Consider the following 16,918-nt stretch of genomic DNA (forward strand, 5'->3'; position numbering starts at 1 on the left):
TGGATTGGTGCCTGTGGATTATTCTTATTTTATGCATGCTTATCTGACTGGTGGTGTGTACTTTAGACAGTTCAAAAGAATATAATGGACAGGACGAGAAGAAATCTTGTTTAGACTTTTCTTCTGCTGTATATGACATTTTTCTAATATTAGAGAAAAAGATAATTAATGCAAATAGCTGCAAGAGTACGTGGAAGATACTGGGTGTAACCTGGATTAATTACACATGATTGACAGGTCACAAAGGCACACAGTTTCATCCTGGAATAACTTTAATGTATACAGGGTGAGATAAAGCATCTTGCACTTTTAGCAATGTAGCTGATTTTCTGTCTTGTATAGTTACATGCTGTACTGCTTCAGGGCCTGTCTGCAGTGAATTGCTTAATTGTTTCTGATGTACATAACAAAATGTTTCCTGAATTTATTATGTTTCCCGTTGACGTGAATGGCCATAGTAGATGGGTGTGTTTGTTCGAAGCAAAGCCATCTTTTATTATCACAGATTAAGGATAATAGATACTTATTTTACATTAGAATTGCACGTACTAAAATATGTAAAATATGTTTTTCTTTTATTAGATATGCACATTATTCTTTAATTAGATAACTACAGTGTTTTACAGGTTTACATTGGAGGTTGTACAGTCCTACTGTACAGAATGTACTGATTTGTTAGGATCTGCATTGAGATGAGGCTCATGCATTTGTAGAAAGTGTGGATCTGATGCAGCAGAGGTGAACGGATAATTGCTTCTGTAGTGCATGCACAGAGCTAAGTAACTATATTCACCTGCATGCAGAGGTGTCTGCATCATTGCGAGTGAACTACACCTATCAGAACGCTGGAGTTAGTAGTGGTCCTCAACATCATCAGGGTGCACTTGCACCAACCTATACTCTGCAAATGAAACGCGTATTTACAGCCCTCTCTTAACTTTGCCTATGTGACAGCCCATTACAGTCAGGTTATGCTTATGCAGCTTAGGACAATTTTGAGCTATCCAGAGACATACTCATCAGTAACAGGGTGTCTGCATGCAGAATAAGTATGCTGTGTGCATGGATAAATGGGCGTAATAAGTTGGTAATGGGGCATTTGTACATAGGCTCAGGTTAGTGAGGGCACATTGCAGACTTGTGGATGGAATTGTGGCACATGTACCTACTCTCCCGAATCTCCAGACTTTCTTTTGGAAAGAATATTTTATAATCTGAGCGCTTGACGAATATGAGAAAAATGCTGCAGAAGGTTAATAAGGTGTACACCCACAGAACACCAGACAATAGACAAATATGGAAAAATGGGTAAACCTTGTGCAAAAAACTCAATAGGGAATTAGGGCCTGATTCAGAGGCACTCGCAAAAAGTGAGCGCTCGCTCTGAATCAGGGCGGGCGCTGTTTTTTTAGTTGCAGCCTCCTGGCTGCTCATATAGCTATGGGTGACCACCCACAGCTATTGTGAGTGGCCAGGATGATGGTCGCGATAGTCTTGACCATCGCGACCATCGGGCTTGCGGCAGGCGTTCGCTTGGGAACGCCTCAGTTTGTGAAGCCGCCCCCCGGCCACGCCAACAAAACAGGGCGAGCTGTCGATCAACATTGACAGCTGCCCCTTTTGTAGTGAGCCACGGAGCGAGTGCTTTTTGTGCTTGCTCCGGGGCTCGCGCACGCTGCGCGTGTGCACTGGGCCACCATTGACCTGCTTGCGAGCGCTATGCGCTTGCGAGTGGGTATGAATCAGGCCCTTAGTCTCTATTATTGGTCTGTTTAATTGACATAATATCACAAACAATAGTCCACAAATCCGATGTTAACAAATAAGTTCCTCCAAGGTACATCTATTAGATTGACCATAAAATGTCACCATCGATAGTCCATATATCCGATTTTACTGGATTAGTTCCTTCACGACAAATCTGTGCATATAAACCTCTTCTTCCTTAAAATACACTGGTCTGCCCCCCAAAAAACTGTCACTTGTTATCCTCTTCATACACACTGTGATGCCTCTTGTTCCTCAAACAACAAACAGGGGAAACAAGAGAAAGCCGCAATAGTATGATAAAGTTTTATTTCAGTGACAATTTATATAAAAAAACAGTTGTGAGGCTGTGTACCAGACATCTAGGTGTATAATAATAACACCATCACGCATTAGTTGTAGTGCCCAGGAGGTACCCTGTTATTACAACTAATGCTTGATGGTTTCCAAAACGGAGGCGTTCCTTAAGGAACGGCTACCGTTTTGAGGGTGGCCACACTGACATCAACAGTGATGTCAGTGGGGAGCTTCCTGCTCCATCAGAGCAGAAAGCTCCCTGGAGCTTGTGAGTGCCCAGACCCAACCTTAGGGTCTGGTCGCAAGCCCCAATGGTCGCGATGGTGATCACCATCGCGACCATCACCCTGGTCGCTAGCTAAGCTGTGGGTGGTAACCCACAGCTTAGCTTGTGACCAGGAGGCCGCACCAAGAAAAAAAAAGCGCCCGCCCTCATTCAGAGAGAGCGATTTCTTCTTGCGACCGCCTCTGAATGAGGTCCAAATCCCTATTGAATTTTTTGTGCAAGGTTTACCGATTTTTCCATTTTTCTCTTGGAAGCCCGGAAGCATTGGCAAGTCTCTCACAAGCCCCTCAGTTGCCGCTTGAAGATGCAATTCACGCTTAACTGCGTCATCGTGGCCCAGCCTCCCACGTTACACGGCCAGCAATCACGGCTTTGTATAACAGTGGGGTGGTGATGATGCAGCTGCGGCGCCATGCCCCGGTAAGTATGAATCACGAACTATGCTGAGTTCTGCGAGCACAGATATACATCTGATCTCTTGCACTGAGCATAGGGCTGGCGCAAATGCGCTTTGATAATGATGGCACCTATAGACCAAGCATATGGCTACGGGAGATGCATGCAACCTGGTATATGGACTAATATCCGCAATTAGTTCCATACATGCAACGGAAATATATTTGCCGCCGGCTTATGTGAATCAGCTCCTCTGTGTTTTACAGTGAGTGCAAAATATTTGTGCACATGACTACAGGATTTGTAACCATGTTCACAATGTGGGCCTGAGTCAGTAAGGATAACTATTGCGATTGATATAGAGATTATACCCGCAGTCTGACTGCGAAGATATGGTACTTATTGCAATCGCAATGCCATACGCAGCCTATCATAAGGACGCCCACTTCACCTTACACACATCCGTAATACTTAGCAAAACTGCGAAACCATCGGTAACATCGAGTACAATCGGAGCCTCACACACACTTGCACAAGGTCTGACCTAACTCAGAAATTGCTAATCTCACCGTGCTCTGTGAAAGCCCAAGCTGCCTAGGGCATCGCAGTGACTAATTTATGCACGCCCCTGCAATGGCGTTGAAACGCACTGGCACGCCTGCGTTTCGTCAACCACACCCTTTCACCACCCTCAAATGGTACATTCTGTCAATCACTCTGCGATGGGTCTGCGTAGCCACTGCGATCACAGTCCCAATCACAATGGAGTGTTTGCACATGAGCACTGCAATGCTTACGCATGTGCAGAACACAACAATCGATAGATTGCGTGGCGTAATCGCAGTCGTGATTGGTAATGAATCTGGCCCTATATTAAGGGCCTGATTCAGAGCCGCTCGTAAGCGGCCTCTCGTTCACTCCGAGCGATGTTTGCCCAACTGCGCATGCGTACGGATCGTTATACGCATGCGCGTACCAGTCAGTGCGGTCGAAATTCATGTGCTCGCAAAATAGTGAATGCCTGATAATTTGAGTGACAGAATGAGGCGTATGTGGGTGGTAACAGGGGAAGGTGCTGGAAAACGGGGAGTGGAGATCCGATCGCAGGCATGCTTAAAGGTCAAAGCGGGCGTTTTATGGGTGTGCTTAATTAATTCAGCAGCGTCATTGACCACGTCACTGGGTTATTTTATAGCCAGAACTGCTCGCAAAATTGTGGTAGCAAAAACCAACCACAAGAATAGCGAGCAGCTCATACCCTGGTCGATGTACTCGATTAATCTAATAAATAGCGGACATGACATAGGATGCGAGGGGCCAGGGGGCGTAGTTTCCCAAAAAACGACCGCAAGTTTTGTTCGCTCATTCAGACCTAGAGGCGTGAACAGACCGCAAACAGCGAATGGTTGATTTGAATAGCCACCCCTATTTTCAGGGCGAGCGAGCGCTAATTGCGTCCGGCTCTGAATCAGGCCCTAAGTTCTCTCTTTCTTTAGCTGTCCCTCTGTGCTTGTTACATCATCTTACACCTACAGATGCTAATGTCATCTGTCCTCCATTTTTGCTAAAGCTTTTTTCCAAAATTGGAGGCTTTTAGAAACACTGATGGTAATATGCACTGCTTGGTAAGTAATATACACTGTATTTTAAATGTGTTAAAAACGGTCATCTGATACATTTTGGTAGTTTACCAATGTAAACGTTTACCATCCTTAGGTGATGCCAGGAACCTTTCTCTCCTATTGCACTATACCCGAGTGGTTTATCCATTTTCACCACAGGAGCAGTTCTAAAATGTGACCCATGTTTACACAGGTACTGTGGTGGGAAACTGTTTTGCAAGCCTGAGAAATAAATGTTGGAGCTTGCAAAAATCTTTTAGCTTGTACTAGGCCTGCCAAACGGCTACAGATTCACTGATTATTAAAGTGGTTTTCCACCATTCATTCCTTTGTGAATTACCACAAGTTTTTTTTATCAATGCAACACTTTCCCGGCACATAGCATCAGTGAGGACCTCTGCTGATCAGCTTCTGTAATGATCAATGAGTGCTACGGAAGTGAAGGGACCAACACACGGCTAGAAATGATAGTCGGCTATGAATTGTTGTCAGAGACCAGCTGTGATTCCTAGCTGTACATCTGATCTTGCCATGATCATAGATCATTGCGAATCCGACAAGAGGGGATCCCAAGTAAACTCTGCTGAAATGAGTAAGTGAACCAATGTTCATAGTACACTTGTCAGTTAAAGGATCTGGGTCGTGACTACAATACGAGGGAGGGGGGTCGCATTGACATAATTTTTAATAATGATAGATAGACAGACGTACAAGGGTGAAATTCAAAAAGTGCTTCCCAACAAATGATCTACCATATACTTATAGAAAATTTCTTGTGATTTCCGTAGTGGTTCTTTCTTTTATGTTCTGGTCCTCAACGTTTTATCATAGGGAAAAAGAAAGAAAACCAACAATGTGTAGTATATCCTTTTTGTATACAAATTGTGCAAAATTAGTGGGGGTTTATATGTATATATAGAGGGATTTTCATGCTTGACTAACGTACAATACTCACTTAAGCAGTATGTGTTATCAGGTATATAAAGGTATCTTTATAGTAATTCCCATGATCCCGTTTAGTACAGTATTATATACCTAGTGTTAAGGGTGTTGGGAGGAATGTACCCTACTCCCTTATATAGGAGCGAGTTGTAAACACATGAAAATATCTTTTAACAGTCAAAATATTGTCTGTAGGGCATACCCAGACTCACGTGATAACTAAGCAGGCTTCTCTTTATCAAGGTTTCTTTCTTGTTCAAGCAAAAAATGGAGTTCTCTCAATTATCATAAAATATCATCACATCAAAAAAATATAGGATAAAAAGTGACAAAAATCACAACTTGAGGGACAGGTCATATAGCCATCCAATCCACAACAGTCCGGATTAGTGTAAAACTAGATAGTGTACCTTTCTCACAAAAAGAGTCCTACCAAGGTGCACATCCTCATAACCAACGCATTTCGATGTATATATTTATCAAGGTCTGTGGAACTCTGTAGTGACAGCTTGGCTTCCTGACCCCTGTGTGGACTCCACACAGGGGGCAGAAAGCCAAACTGTTACTACACATCCATGCATGATTTATGTTTTGTTCCATGTTCAAGTGCAAGCTAGTGGAATCGGCATGACATCATTTTCCAGTCCCGCTGTGTATGATTAATTGATGAGGATATAAAGACCATTTATTGGTGCTATCCTCCATTAGACCTTGAGAAAGATATAAATCAAAACGCATTGGTTATGGGGATGTGCACCTTGGAAGGACTTTTTTTGTGAGAATCCACAACTGGAGAAAGATACACTATCTAGTTTTACACTAGTCCGGGCTGTTGTGCACAGCTATATGACCTGTATCTCAAGTTTTGGTTTTTGTCACTTGGACTTCCATATTTTATCTGCATCTGTTTGCTTTTTATTCTGTATTTTTGTAGAATGCAGTGGGAGTGGCCCATGCTCTAGGAGAGCGACAAGTCACCAGAGGGGATGTGGCCAGCCACCACAGGAGCTTGGCTAACCAAGGTGAGGGCCCCTTTCTAAATATATATGTATATATATATATATATATATATTTATATATATATATACTGTGTATATATATATATATGTACACTGTATATATATATATATATATATATATATATATATATATATATATATTAGTAAATACTGATTTCTGATATTGTACTAGATTGAAAACTACAATGCATTTTAGTGAATACAAAATACACAATAATTCTGGAACCTGACCCCTAGAGGATTTTTGCATGCAGCTGGTATACCCAGTGCTTCCCAAGATGCTGGGCTGCCCCAAACCCCCTCCATGGTGTATGGATGCCTATGTAGAGCAGCAGATGTGAGGAAGACCTCCTAATGTTGCCCCCTCCCATGGGACAACCTAGCCCCACTCCCTCCTCACCAAAATCAGGATAGTTGGGAGGTCTACTTTGCATTGCGTTTAGGTACGTGATACCGGCAGTTGGAATCCCAACACCAGAATCCCGTCCAGGTTAGAATGCTGATGCCCCCAGGTAAGTAAGCCTAACCCTACCCCTAACAGTCCCTCCCCGATGCCTAAACCTAACGTCCCCCCTAGTGCCTAAACTTCACCCTCCCACCCCGCAGCCTAAAACTAACCTCCTGCTTGCAGCCTAACCCTAACTCTCTCCCTAGTGCCTAACACTAACCCCTTACCCTAACTCTAACCATCCCCCTAACCCCAGTACTTACCTTTGGGGTTCCGGTGGTCAGGATACCTGCGCCGGTATTCAGACAAGTTTCGGGATTCTGGCGTCTGCATTCTGATGCCGAAATCCCAGTGGTCGTCATTCTGTCCACATCCCCTTTGAATGTACTGTAAGTTTTTTTGGGTAACAGTAAAGCTTTGTCCCAAAAATGCATAATTGTAAAAAGGCAGCGTAATTGATATTTTGAGATGTTCTGAGCAGGCCAGAATGTTGTCATCTGCAGGGGGCGATGTTTAATAAATGTCTTATGGGAGAAGCTTGTTACGGAGTCTTGGCTATCTGCACCTATCTGCCTGGTGTTGCACTGATATGCAAGAAGTAGGTTTTGTTTTGTGGCATAATATGTTTTACACAGATGTAAATGGTTGGGCAGAGCACTTATAGGGGTGTTCCTTGATTAGTGTGAGCTTTCAATATTTTACTCCTTGTTAAGTTTTACATGTCCTTGGAGATGGTGGAATTTAGGCTTTCTCATTTGTATGAAAATAACCACTGTTCTCTCGTATGACCACCCTGTTCTGTCCGGATCTACAACAAATCACTCCATTCAGTAGTAGACAGAGGAGTTCCATCCTCAGAGAATTCAAACCTCAACCATGATACACATATCAGACACACGGACCATGTCTCCACCACTGCTGTCCTATCTCTAGCTATCTCCACTGGCACTTTTCCATCTCGCCAATCTGAGAGAAACCATCTCTCTCGACCACCCTATTTTGTTTCTCACTGTCTTAGACCTCTCTGATACATTCAACACTGTGAACCCTTCACTCCATTTGTCTTTGCAACACAGTTATATTGTGGCTCATTTCCTGCTACCCATGGAATCATTCCTTTAGTGTCTCTACCTCTGGCACTTACTCCCCTCAACTCCCACATTGTTTTGGGTTACACAAGGCTCTTTTATTTATTTACTAGCTGGAGTACCCGGCGTTGCCTGGGATTTTAAGAATGTTTATTTACACATCATCCTCCAACAAACCTCTCCTTAGGCAGGCCTCACGAAAGTGTGACAAACTTCCCCATCCACAGTCCTAAGGTCTTTGAAGGAAGTAGGACCTGTAATGGTGTAAAGCAAACTTTGGAGATAGAAGCATTCAAAATTTGTCAGATGTGGTGTAAACTAGGGGTGTGCACCGGCCACTTTTCGTGTTTTGTGTTTTGGTTTTGGATCTGGATCTTTCTTCGTGTTTTGGATCTGGATTGGTTTTGCCAAAACCACCCTTCCGTGTTTTGGGTTCTGGGTTTTGTGTTTTGGATCTGTATTTTTTTTTTAAAAAGCATAAAAACAGCTAAAATCACAGAATTTGTAGGTTTTTCTGCTCCTATGCTATTATTAACCTCAATAACCTTAATTTCCACTCATTTCCAGTCTATTCTGAACACCTCACACCTCACAATAGTGTTTTTATGTCCAAAACGTTGCACCGAGGTAGCTGGATGACTATGCTAAGCGACACGAGTGGGCGGCACAAACACGTGACCCATCTAGGCGTGAAACTGCAGTGGCAGACAGGATGGCAGTTTGAAAAACTAGGCCCCAAACTGTACATAATGCAAAGAAAAAAAAGAGGTGCAAGATGGAATTGTCCTTGGGCCCTCCCACCCACCCTTATGTTGTATAAACAGGACATGCACACTTTAACAAACCAATCATTTCAGCGCCAGGGTCTGCCACACAACTGTGGCCGAAATGATTGGTTCGTTTGGGCCCCCACAAAACAAGCTGGCAATTAATGTGTCCCTGCACAAACTGGCTCTATGGAGGCAAGATGTCATCCTCATCCTCCTCATCCACCAATTCCTCACCCTCTTCAGTGTGTACATCCTCATCCTCACAAAGTATTAACTCGTCCCCACTTGAATCCACCACCACAGGTCCCTCTGTACCTTCTGGAGGCTGGTCTCCCTGGAAGAGCTGATAATTCATTTTGATGAACATCATCTTCTCCACATTCTGTGGAAGCAACCTCCTACGCCTTTCGCTGACAAGGTTCCCGGCTGCACTAAACACTCTTTCGGAGTACACACTGGAGGGGGGGCAACTCAGGTAAAATAGAGCCAGTTTGTACAGGGGCCTCCAAATTGCCTCTTTTTCCTGCCAGTACAGGTATGGACTGTCTGCCATGCCTACTTGGATGCTGTCACCGATGTAATCCTCCACCATTCTGTCAATGGTGACAGTATCATATGCAGTGACAGTAGACATGTCAGAAATTGTTGCCAGGTCCTTCAGTCCGGACCAGATGTCCAAACTTGGTCCTGCCTGCCCTGCATCACCGCCAGCGGGTTGCTTAGGATACCTAAGTTTTTTCCTGGCAGCCCCAGTTGCAGGAGAAAATGAAGAAGGAGCCGTTGACGTGTCACGTTCCGCTTCAGCTGACAGTGTGTTCACCAGCAGGTCTTTGCACCTCTGCAGGCTTGTGTCGGCCGGAAAGAGAGACACCACATAGGCTTTAAACCTAGGATCGAGCACGGTGGCCAAAACGTAGTGGTCTGATTTCAACAGATTGACCACCCTGGAATCCTGGCAAAGCGAATGAAGGGCTTCATCCACAAGTCCCACATGCCGAGCGGAATCGCTCCGTCTTAGCTCCTCCTTCACTTTCTCCAGCTGCTTCTGCAAAAGCCTGATGAGGGGAATGACCTGACTCAAGCTGGCAGTGTCTGAACTGACTTCACGTGTGGCAAGTTCGAAGGGCTGGAGAACCTTGCACAACACGGAAATCATTCTCCACTGCGCTTGAGTCAGGTGCATACCCCCTCCTTTGCCTATGTCATAGGTGGATGTATAGGCTTGTATGGCCTTTTGCTGCTCCTCCATCCTCTGAAGCATATAGAGGGTTGAGTTCCACCGCGTCACAACCTCTTGCTTCAGGTGATGGCGGGGCAGGTTCAAGAGTGTTTGCTGGCGCTCCAGTCTTCGGCACGCAGTCGCTGAATGGCGAAAGTGGCCAGAAATTTTTCGGGCCACCCAAAGCGTCTCCTGCACGCCCCTGTCGCTTTTCAGAAAATTCTGCACCACCAAGTTTATTGTGTGAGCAAAACTTGGGACGTGCTGGAATTTGCCCAGATGTAATGCCCGCACAATATTGGTGGCGTTGTCAGATATCACAAATCCCCAGGAGAGTCTAAGTGGGGTAAGCCACTGGGCGATGATTTCCCTCAGTTTCTCTAAGAGGTTGTCGGCGGTGTGCCTCTTACTGAAACCGGTGATACACAGCGTAGCCTGCCTTGTAACGAGCTGGCATTTCTGAGATGCTGCTACTGGTGACGCTGCTGCTGTTGCTGCGTAAGGTGATACATCTACCCAGTGGGCTGTCACAGTCATATAGTCCTTAGTCTGCCCTGTTCCACTTGTCCACATGTCCGTGGTTAAGTGGACATTGTGTACAACGGCATTTTTCAGGACACTGAGGACACTTTTTCTGACGTTTCTGTACAGTCTCGGTATCGCCTGCCTAGTGAAGTGGAATCTAGACGGGATTTGGAACCGGGGACACACTACCTCCATCAATTGTCTAAATCCCACTGCACTAATGGCGGATACCGGACACACGTCTAACACCAACATAGCAGTCAAGGCCTCAGTTATACGTTTTGCTTCAGGATGACTGCTGTCGTACTTCATCCTCCTCGCTAAGGACTGTTGGAGGGTCAATTGTTTAGTAAAAGTAGTGGTGTTCCTACTTCCTCTCTGGGATGATGAACGACTCCCAGCAGCAGCAACAGCAGCAGCGGCAGCAGTAGGCGTAGCAATGCAGGATCCTCCGGAGGAATCCCGGATAGGAGAGTCAGTCATGCCAGTGACATGGCCTGCAGGACTACTTCCGATCCTAACTAAGGAGGAAATTGACGAGGAGGGAGTTGACGGTGTGGTTTGCAGGCGCTTGGATACAACAGGACAATGGGATTTAGGTGTCCCTGGACTGCTTACGGTCTTAGCCAAAGTTTCTGAACTTGACAGTAACTTTTTATGAACGCGCTGCAGGTGCCGTATAAGGGAGGATGTTCCTAGGTGGTTGACGTCCCTACCCCTACTTATTTCACCTTTACATATGGTACATATGGCAAGACAGTTGTTGTCCGGATTTGGATAGAAATATTGCCAGACCAAAGAGGTGGAATGTTTGGTCTTCTGCCCAGGCATGACCGTGATGGGCTTTTTCATCCCACGGACAACAACTGTCTCCCCCGGAGCCTGATTTAAACAAACCACATCACCATCAGAATCCTCCTCGCCAACTTCCTCCTCAGCGCCAGCTACACCAGTATCCTCATCCTGTTGTACTTCAACAGTGACATCTTCAATTTGCATATCAGCAAGTGGACTGTGGGTGCTCCTTTCAGCACTTGCAGGGGGCGTGCAAATGGTGGAAAGAGCCACCTCTTCCCGTCCAGTGCTGGGAAGGTCAGGCATCGCAACCACCACCACACTTGGACTCTCCTTGGGGATTTGTGATATCTTCTTAGAAAGCACAGTTCTTCGCTGTGCTTTTGCCAGCTTAACTCTTTTGATTTTTTTAGTGGGAGGAGGGCTTCCATCGTCATGTGAAGCTGAACCACTAGTCATGAACATACTAGGGATCGACCTTAGCCGTTCCTTGCCACTCCGTGTCGTAAATGGCATATTGGCAAGTTTACGTTTCTCTTCAGCTGATTTAAATGTCTTTTTCAAGGTCATTTTCCTGAACTTTGCCATTTGGGATTGTATGTGCCCTCTACTATGACATTGGGCATCGGCCTTGGCAGACGACGTTGATGGCATGTTATCGTCTATGTCATGACTAGTGGCAGCAGCTTCAGCACTAGGAGGAAGTGGTTCTTGATCTTTCTCTATTTTATTTTTATCGGAGAAAGTTTGGTCCTCCATTTATGTTATATCGATTTGATATATACGTGCGGCTAAACACAGAAAATAATTTTTTTTTTGGTTTGGACTGGAGTGTACTTTGTGGGTTACAGCACCCTTTAACGGTCAAGCCAGCCGGCCCTTTACTTATGACACAGGCGCACGCTTGGCACTACTTTGTTGATGCACGTGCGGCTACTGCGCACACAATTCACAAACACAGAAAATAATTTTTTTTTTGGTTTGGACTGGAGTGTACTTTCGGGGGTTACAGCACCCTTAACGGTCAAGCCAGCCGGCCCTTTACTTATGACACAGGCGCACGCTTGGCACTACTTTGTTGATGCACGTGCGGCTACTGCGCACACAATTCACAAACACAGAAAATAATTTTTTTTTGGTTTGGACTGGAGTGTACTTTCGGGGGTTACAGCACCCTTTAACGGTCAAGCCAGCCGGCCCTTTACTTATGACACAGGCGCACGCTTGGCACTACTTTGTTGATGCACGTGCGGCTACTGCGCACACAATTCACAAACACAGAAAATAATTTTTTTTTTGGTTTGGACTGGAGTGTACTTTGGGGGTTACAGCACCCTTTAACGGTCAAGCCAGCCGGTCCTTTACTTATGACACAGGCGCACGCTTGGCACTACTTTGTTGATGCACGTGCGGCTACTGCGCACACAATTCACAAACACAGAAAATAATTTTTTTTTTGGTTTGGACTGGAGTGTACTTTCGGGGGTTACAGCACCCTTTAACGGTCAAGCCAGCCGGCCCTTTACTTATGACACAGGTGCACGCTTGGCACTACTTTGTTGATGCACGTGCGGCTACTGCGCACACAATTCACAAACACAGAAAATAATTTTTTTTTTGGTTTGGACTGGAGTGTACTTTCGGGGGTTACAGCACCCTTAACGGTCAAGCCAGCCGGCCCTTTACTTATGACACAGGCGCACGCTTGGCACTACTTTGTTGATGCACGTGCGGCTACTGCGCACACAATTCACAAACACAGAAAATAATTTTTTTTTTGGTTTGGACTGGAGTGTACTTTCGGGGGTTACAGCACCCTTAACGGTCAAGCCAGCCGGCCCTTTACTTATGACACAGGCGCACGCTTGGCACTACTTTGTTGATGCACGTGCGGCTACTGCGCACACAATTCACAAACACAGAAAATAATTTTTTTTTGGTTTGGACTGGAGTGTACTTTCGGGGGTTACAGCACCCTTTAACGGTCAAGCCAGCCGGCCCTTTACTTATGACACAGGCGCACGCTTGGCACTACTTTGTTGATGCACGTGCGGCTACTGCGCACACAATTCACAAACACAGAAAATAATTTTTTTTTTGGTTTGGACTGGAGTGTACTTTGGGGGTTACAGCACCCTTTAACGGTCAAGCCAGCCGGCCCTTTACTTATGACACAGGCGCACGCTTGGCACTACTTTGTTGATGCACGTGCGGCTACTGCGCACACAATTCACAAACACAGAAAATAATTTTTTTTTTGGTTTGGACTGGAGTGTACTTTCGGGGGTTACAGCACCCTTAACGGTCAAGCCAGCCGGCCCTTTATTTATGACACAGGTGCACGCTTGGCACTACTTTGTTGATGCACGTGCGGCTACTGCGCACACAATTCACAAACACAGAAAATAATTTTTTTTTTGGTTTGGACTGGAGTGTACTTTCGGGGGTTACAGCACCCTTAATGGTCAAGCCAGCCGGCCCTTTACTTATGACACAGGCGCACGCTTGGCACTACTTTCTTGATGCACGTGCGGCTACTGCGCACACAATTCACAAACACAGAAAATAATTTTTTTTTTGGTTTGGACTGGAGTGTACTTTCGGGGGTTACAGCACCCTTAACGGTCAAGCCAGCCGGCCCTTTACTTATGACACAGGCGCACGCTTGGCACTACTTTGTTGATGCACGTGCGGCTACTGCGCACACAATTCACAAACACAGAAAATAATATTTTTTTTGGTTTGGACTGGAGTGTACTTTCGGGGGTTACAGCACCCTTAACGGTCAAGCCAGCCGGCCCTTTACTTATGACACAGGTGCACGCTTGGCACTACTTTGTTGATGCACGTGCGGCTACTGCGCACACAATTCACAAACACAGAAAATAATTTTTTTTTTGGTTTGGACTGGAGTGTACTTTCGGGGGTTACAGCACCCTTAACGGTCAAGCCAGCCGGCCCTTTACTTATGACACAGGCGCACGCTTGGCACTACTTTGTTGATGCACGTGCGGCTACTGCGCACATAATTCACAAACACAGAAAATATTTTTTTTTTTGGTTTGGACTGGAGTGTACTTTCGGGGGTTACAGCACCCTTAACGGTCAAGCCAGCCGGCCCTTTACTTATGACACAGGCGCACGCTTGGCACTACTTTGTTGATGCACGTGCGGCTACTGCGCACACAATTCACAAACACAGAAAATATATTATTTTTTTAGCACTTGGGGGGAGCACCCCTGATGGACAGAGCACCCCCTGGACAACACTACAGCACTCCTTTAGGACTGGGACACTGCACAGGACTTTGGAGTGGACACAGCCCCTATGGAGAACTGACTGCACAACACAGTCCAGCCAGCCCCTATGGACTTTGAAGTAGTGGACACAGCCCCTATTAACAACAGCAGCACAGCACAACACAGCCAGCCCCTATGGACTTTGAAGTAGTGGACAACAGCAGCACTACACTACACTACACTACACTACACTACACAGCCCTAACTCCCACCCTCCCTCTTCACTGTCCACAGCCGAGTGAGAAAATGGCGCCGACATGGGTACCTTATATAGGATCCAAAACCCGCGAGACTCGGAAGGCGGGATGATGACGTTTTGCCTCGATTTCAGATCCGAGTCAGGCGGGAAAAGTCGAGCCTGACTCGGATCGGACTCGGCTCGGGGGGGCTCGGGGGGGTTCGGATTTCAGAAATCCGAACCCGCTCACCCCTAGTGTAAACACGGCCAAGAGCTTCTGTTGCTCTGATACCAGGATGAGTGTGCACAGCAACTACTTCCAGTTCCTTGTGCAGCTGTTTCCGGCATTCAGGGTCTCCACGGTGTATAAGATTCATCCAATCGATTTTACCCTTCAGGGGATGACAAAGGAATGAACCGGAAGTAGCCTCTGTGCATTCCATAGTGTGGTCCAGCAACCAAGGAGGTAGACAAAAAAGTTTGGTCGCCACTGTTGACACCATCTAGTTGTGTAAGCTCATGCATGAGCAAGTGTAAATAAAAATTTGTGCTGCAGAGCTGTGTTTTTGCATCCCAGTATAGTTGCCATCTTTATGGGTCTGATTCTAAATCAGATGGATCTCTGCTCATGGATGCAGATAGCAATTTTTACTATATTCAGACTCATAATAAGCCTGGCTTAATATCAATAGTGGTTATAAATTCATACAGCATTTAAAAGGTACTGCAAACTCCATTGCTAGAGCCATAGTAAATGATGTTCAGAGACTTAGATTATATGCTACAGAAAAAAATTCCATAATTCCTTAGTATGTAGCAAAATGCATATTATAAAATCAAATTATGAAATTAAGCAAAAATAAAATTTTCATATTTTTATTATTGACCTTGCAGATGGCCCAAGAAGAATGGTGTCCAAATCTGCATATAACAATAAACCAAACAGGACAATGCTTTTATTCTTATTTGGTGTATTAGGTGTAGAACCATGAAAGATCTTGGGCCCTGATTCAGAGCCGGTCGCTATTTGCGCTCGCTCGTCCAGAAAATAGGGGTGGCTATTCAAATGAACCGTTCGCTGTTTGCGGTCTGTTCACGCCTCTAGGTCTGAATGAGCGAACAAAACTTGCGGTCGTTTTTTGGGAAACTACGCCCCCTGGCCGCTCGCATCCTATGTCATGTCCGCTATTTATTAGATTAATCGAGTACATCGAACAGGGTATGAACTGCTCGCTATTCTTGTGGTTGGTTTTTGCTACCACAATTTTGCGAGCAGTTCTGGCTAAAAAAAACCCAGTGACGTGGTCAATGACGCTGCTGTTTTAAATATGCACACCCATAAAACACCCGTTTTGACCTTTAAGCACGCCTGCGTTCTGATTTCCACTCCCCGTTTTCAAGCACCTTCCCCTGTTACCACCCACAAACGCCTCATCCTGTCACTCAAATTAGCAGGCATTCGCTATTTTGTGAGCACATGAATTTCGGCCGCACTGACTGGTTCGCGCATGCGTATAACGATCCGTACGCATGCGCAGTTTGGCAAACATCGCTCGGAGCGAACGAGCTGCTGCTTACGAGTGGCTCTGAATGAGGGCCTTGGTTTGTAAACTGTGGCTTGTAAACTGTGGATTTGTATAGAAAGACAGAAGGACAGAAGGAAAACATTTTAGCTTTTATATACAGTAGTAGATAGTAGAGATAGAAAAAATAGTAGATAAGCTACATCCTTTTCTAATTCCGTACCTGACCTGTAAAGGGCGAATGCTATGCAAAAATTGTGTTTTTTAATTAATTAAAAATGAACAGTGATTCATTTCGATTCAACATTATTTAGTTGCCTTCGCCGTGTTTTAATACACTCGTATGTAAAATTTCACAATCTTGGCTTGTAAAATGTGGATTTGTATAGAAAGACAGAAGGACAAATTTTCACTTTTATATAGTACTAGCTAAAGTACCTGGTGTTGCCCAGGATTTTAAGAATGTTTGTTTACACATCATCCTCCAACAAACCTCTCCTTAGGCAGGCCTCACGAAAAGTGTGACAAACTTCCCCATCAACAGTCTTAAAGTCTTTGAAGGAAGTAGGACCTGTAACGGTGTAAAGCAAACTTCGGAGATAGAAGCATTCAAAATTTGTCAGATGTACAGTGTAAACATGGCCAAGAGCTTCTGTTGCTCTGATACCAAGATGACCATCTACAGCGAATCCCTGTTTTCTGCGCATAAAAACTTTTCGAGAAGCATTCCATGTGTAATAGTT

This window comes from Taudactylus pleione, unplaced genomic scaffold (genome assembly GCF_031769625.1).
Source record: "Taudactylus pleione unplaced genomic scaffold, aTauple2 ptg000161l, whole genome shotgun sequence".
NCBI lineage: Eukaryota > Metazoa > Chordata > Amphibia > Anura > Myobatrachidae > Taudactylus > Taudactylus pleione.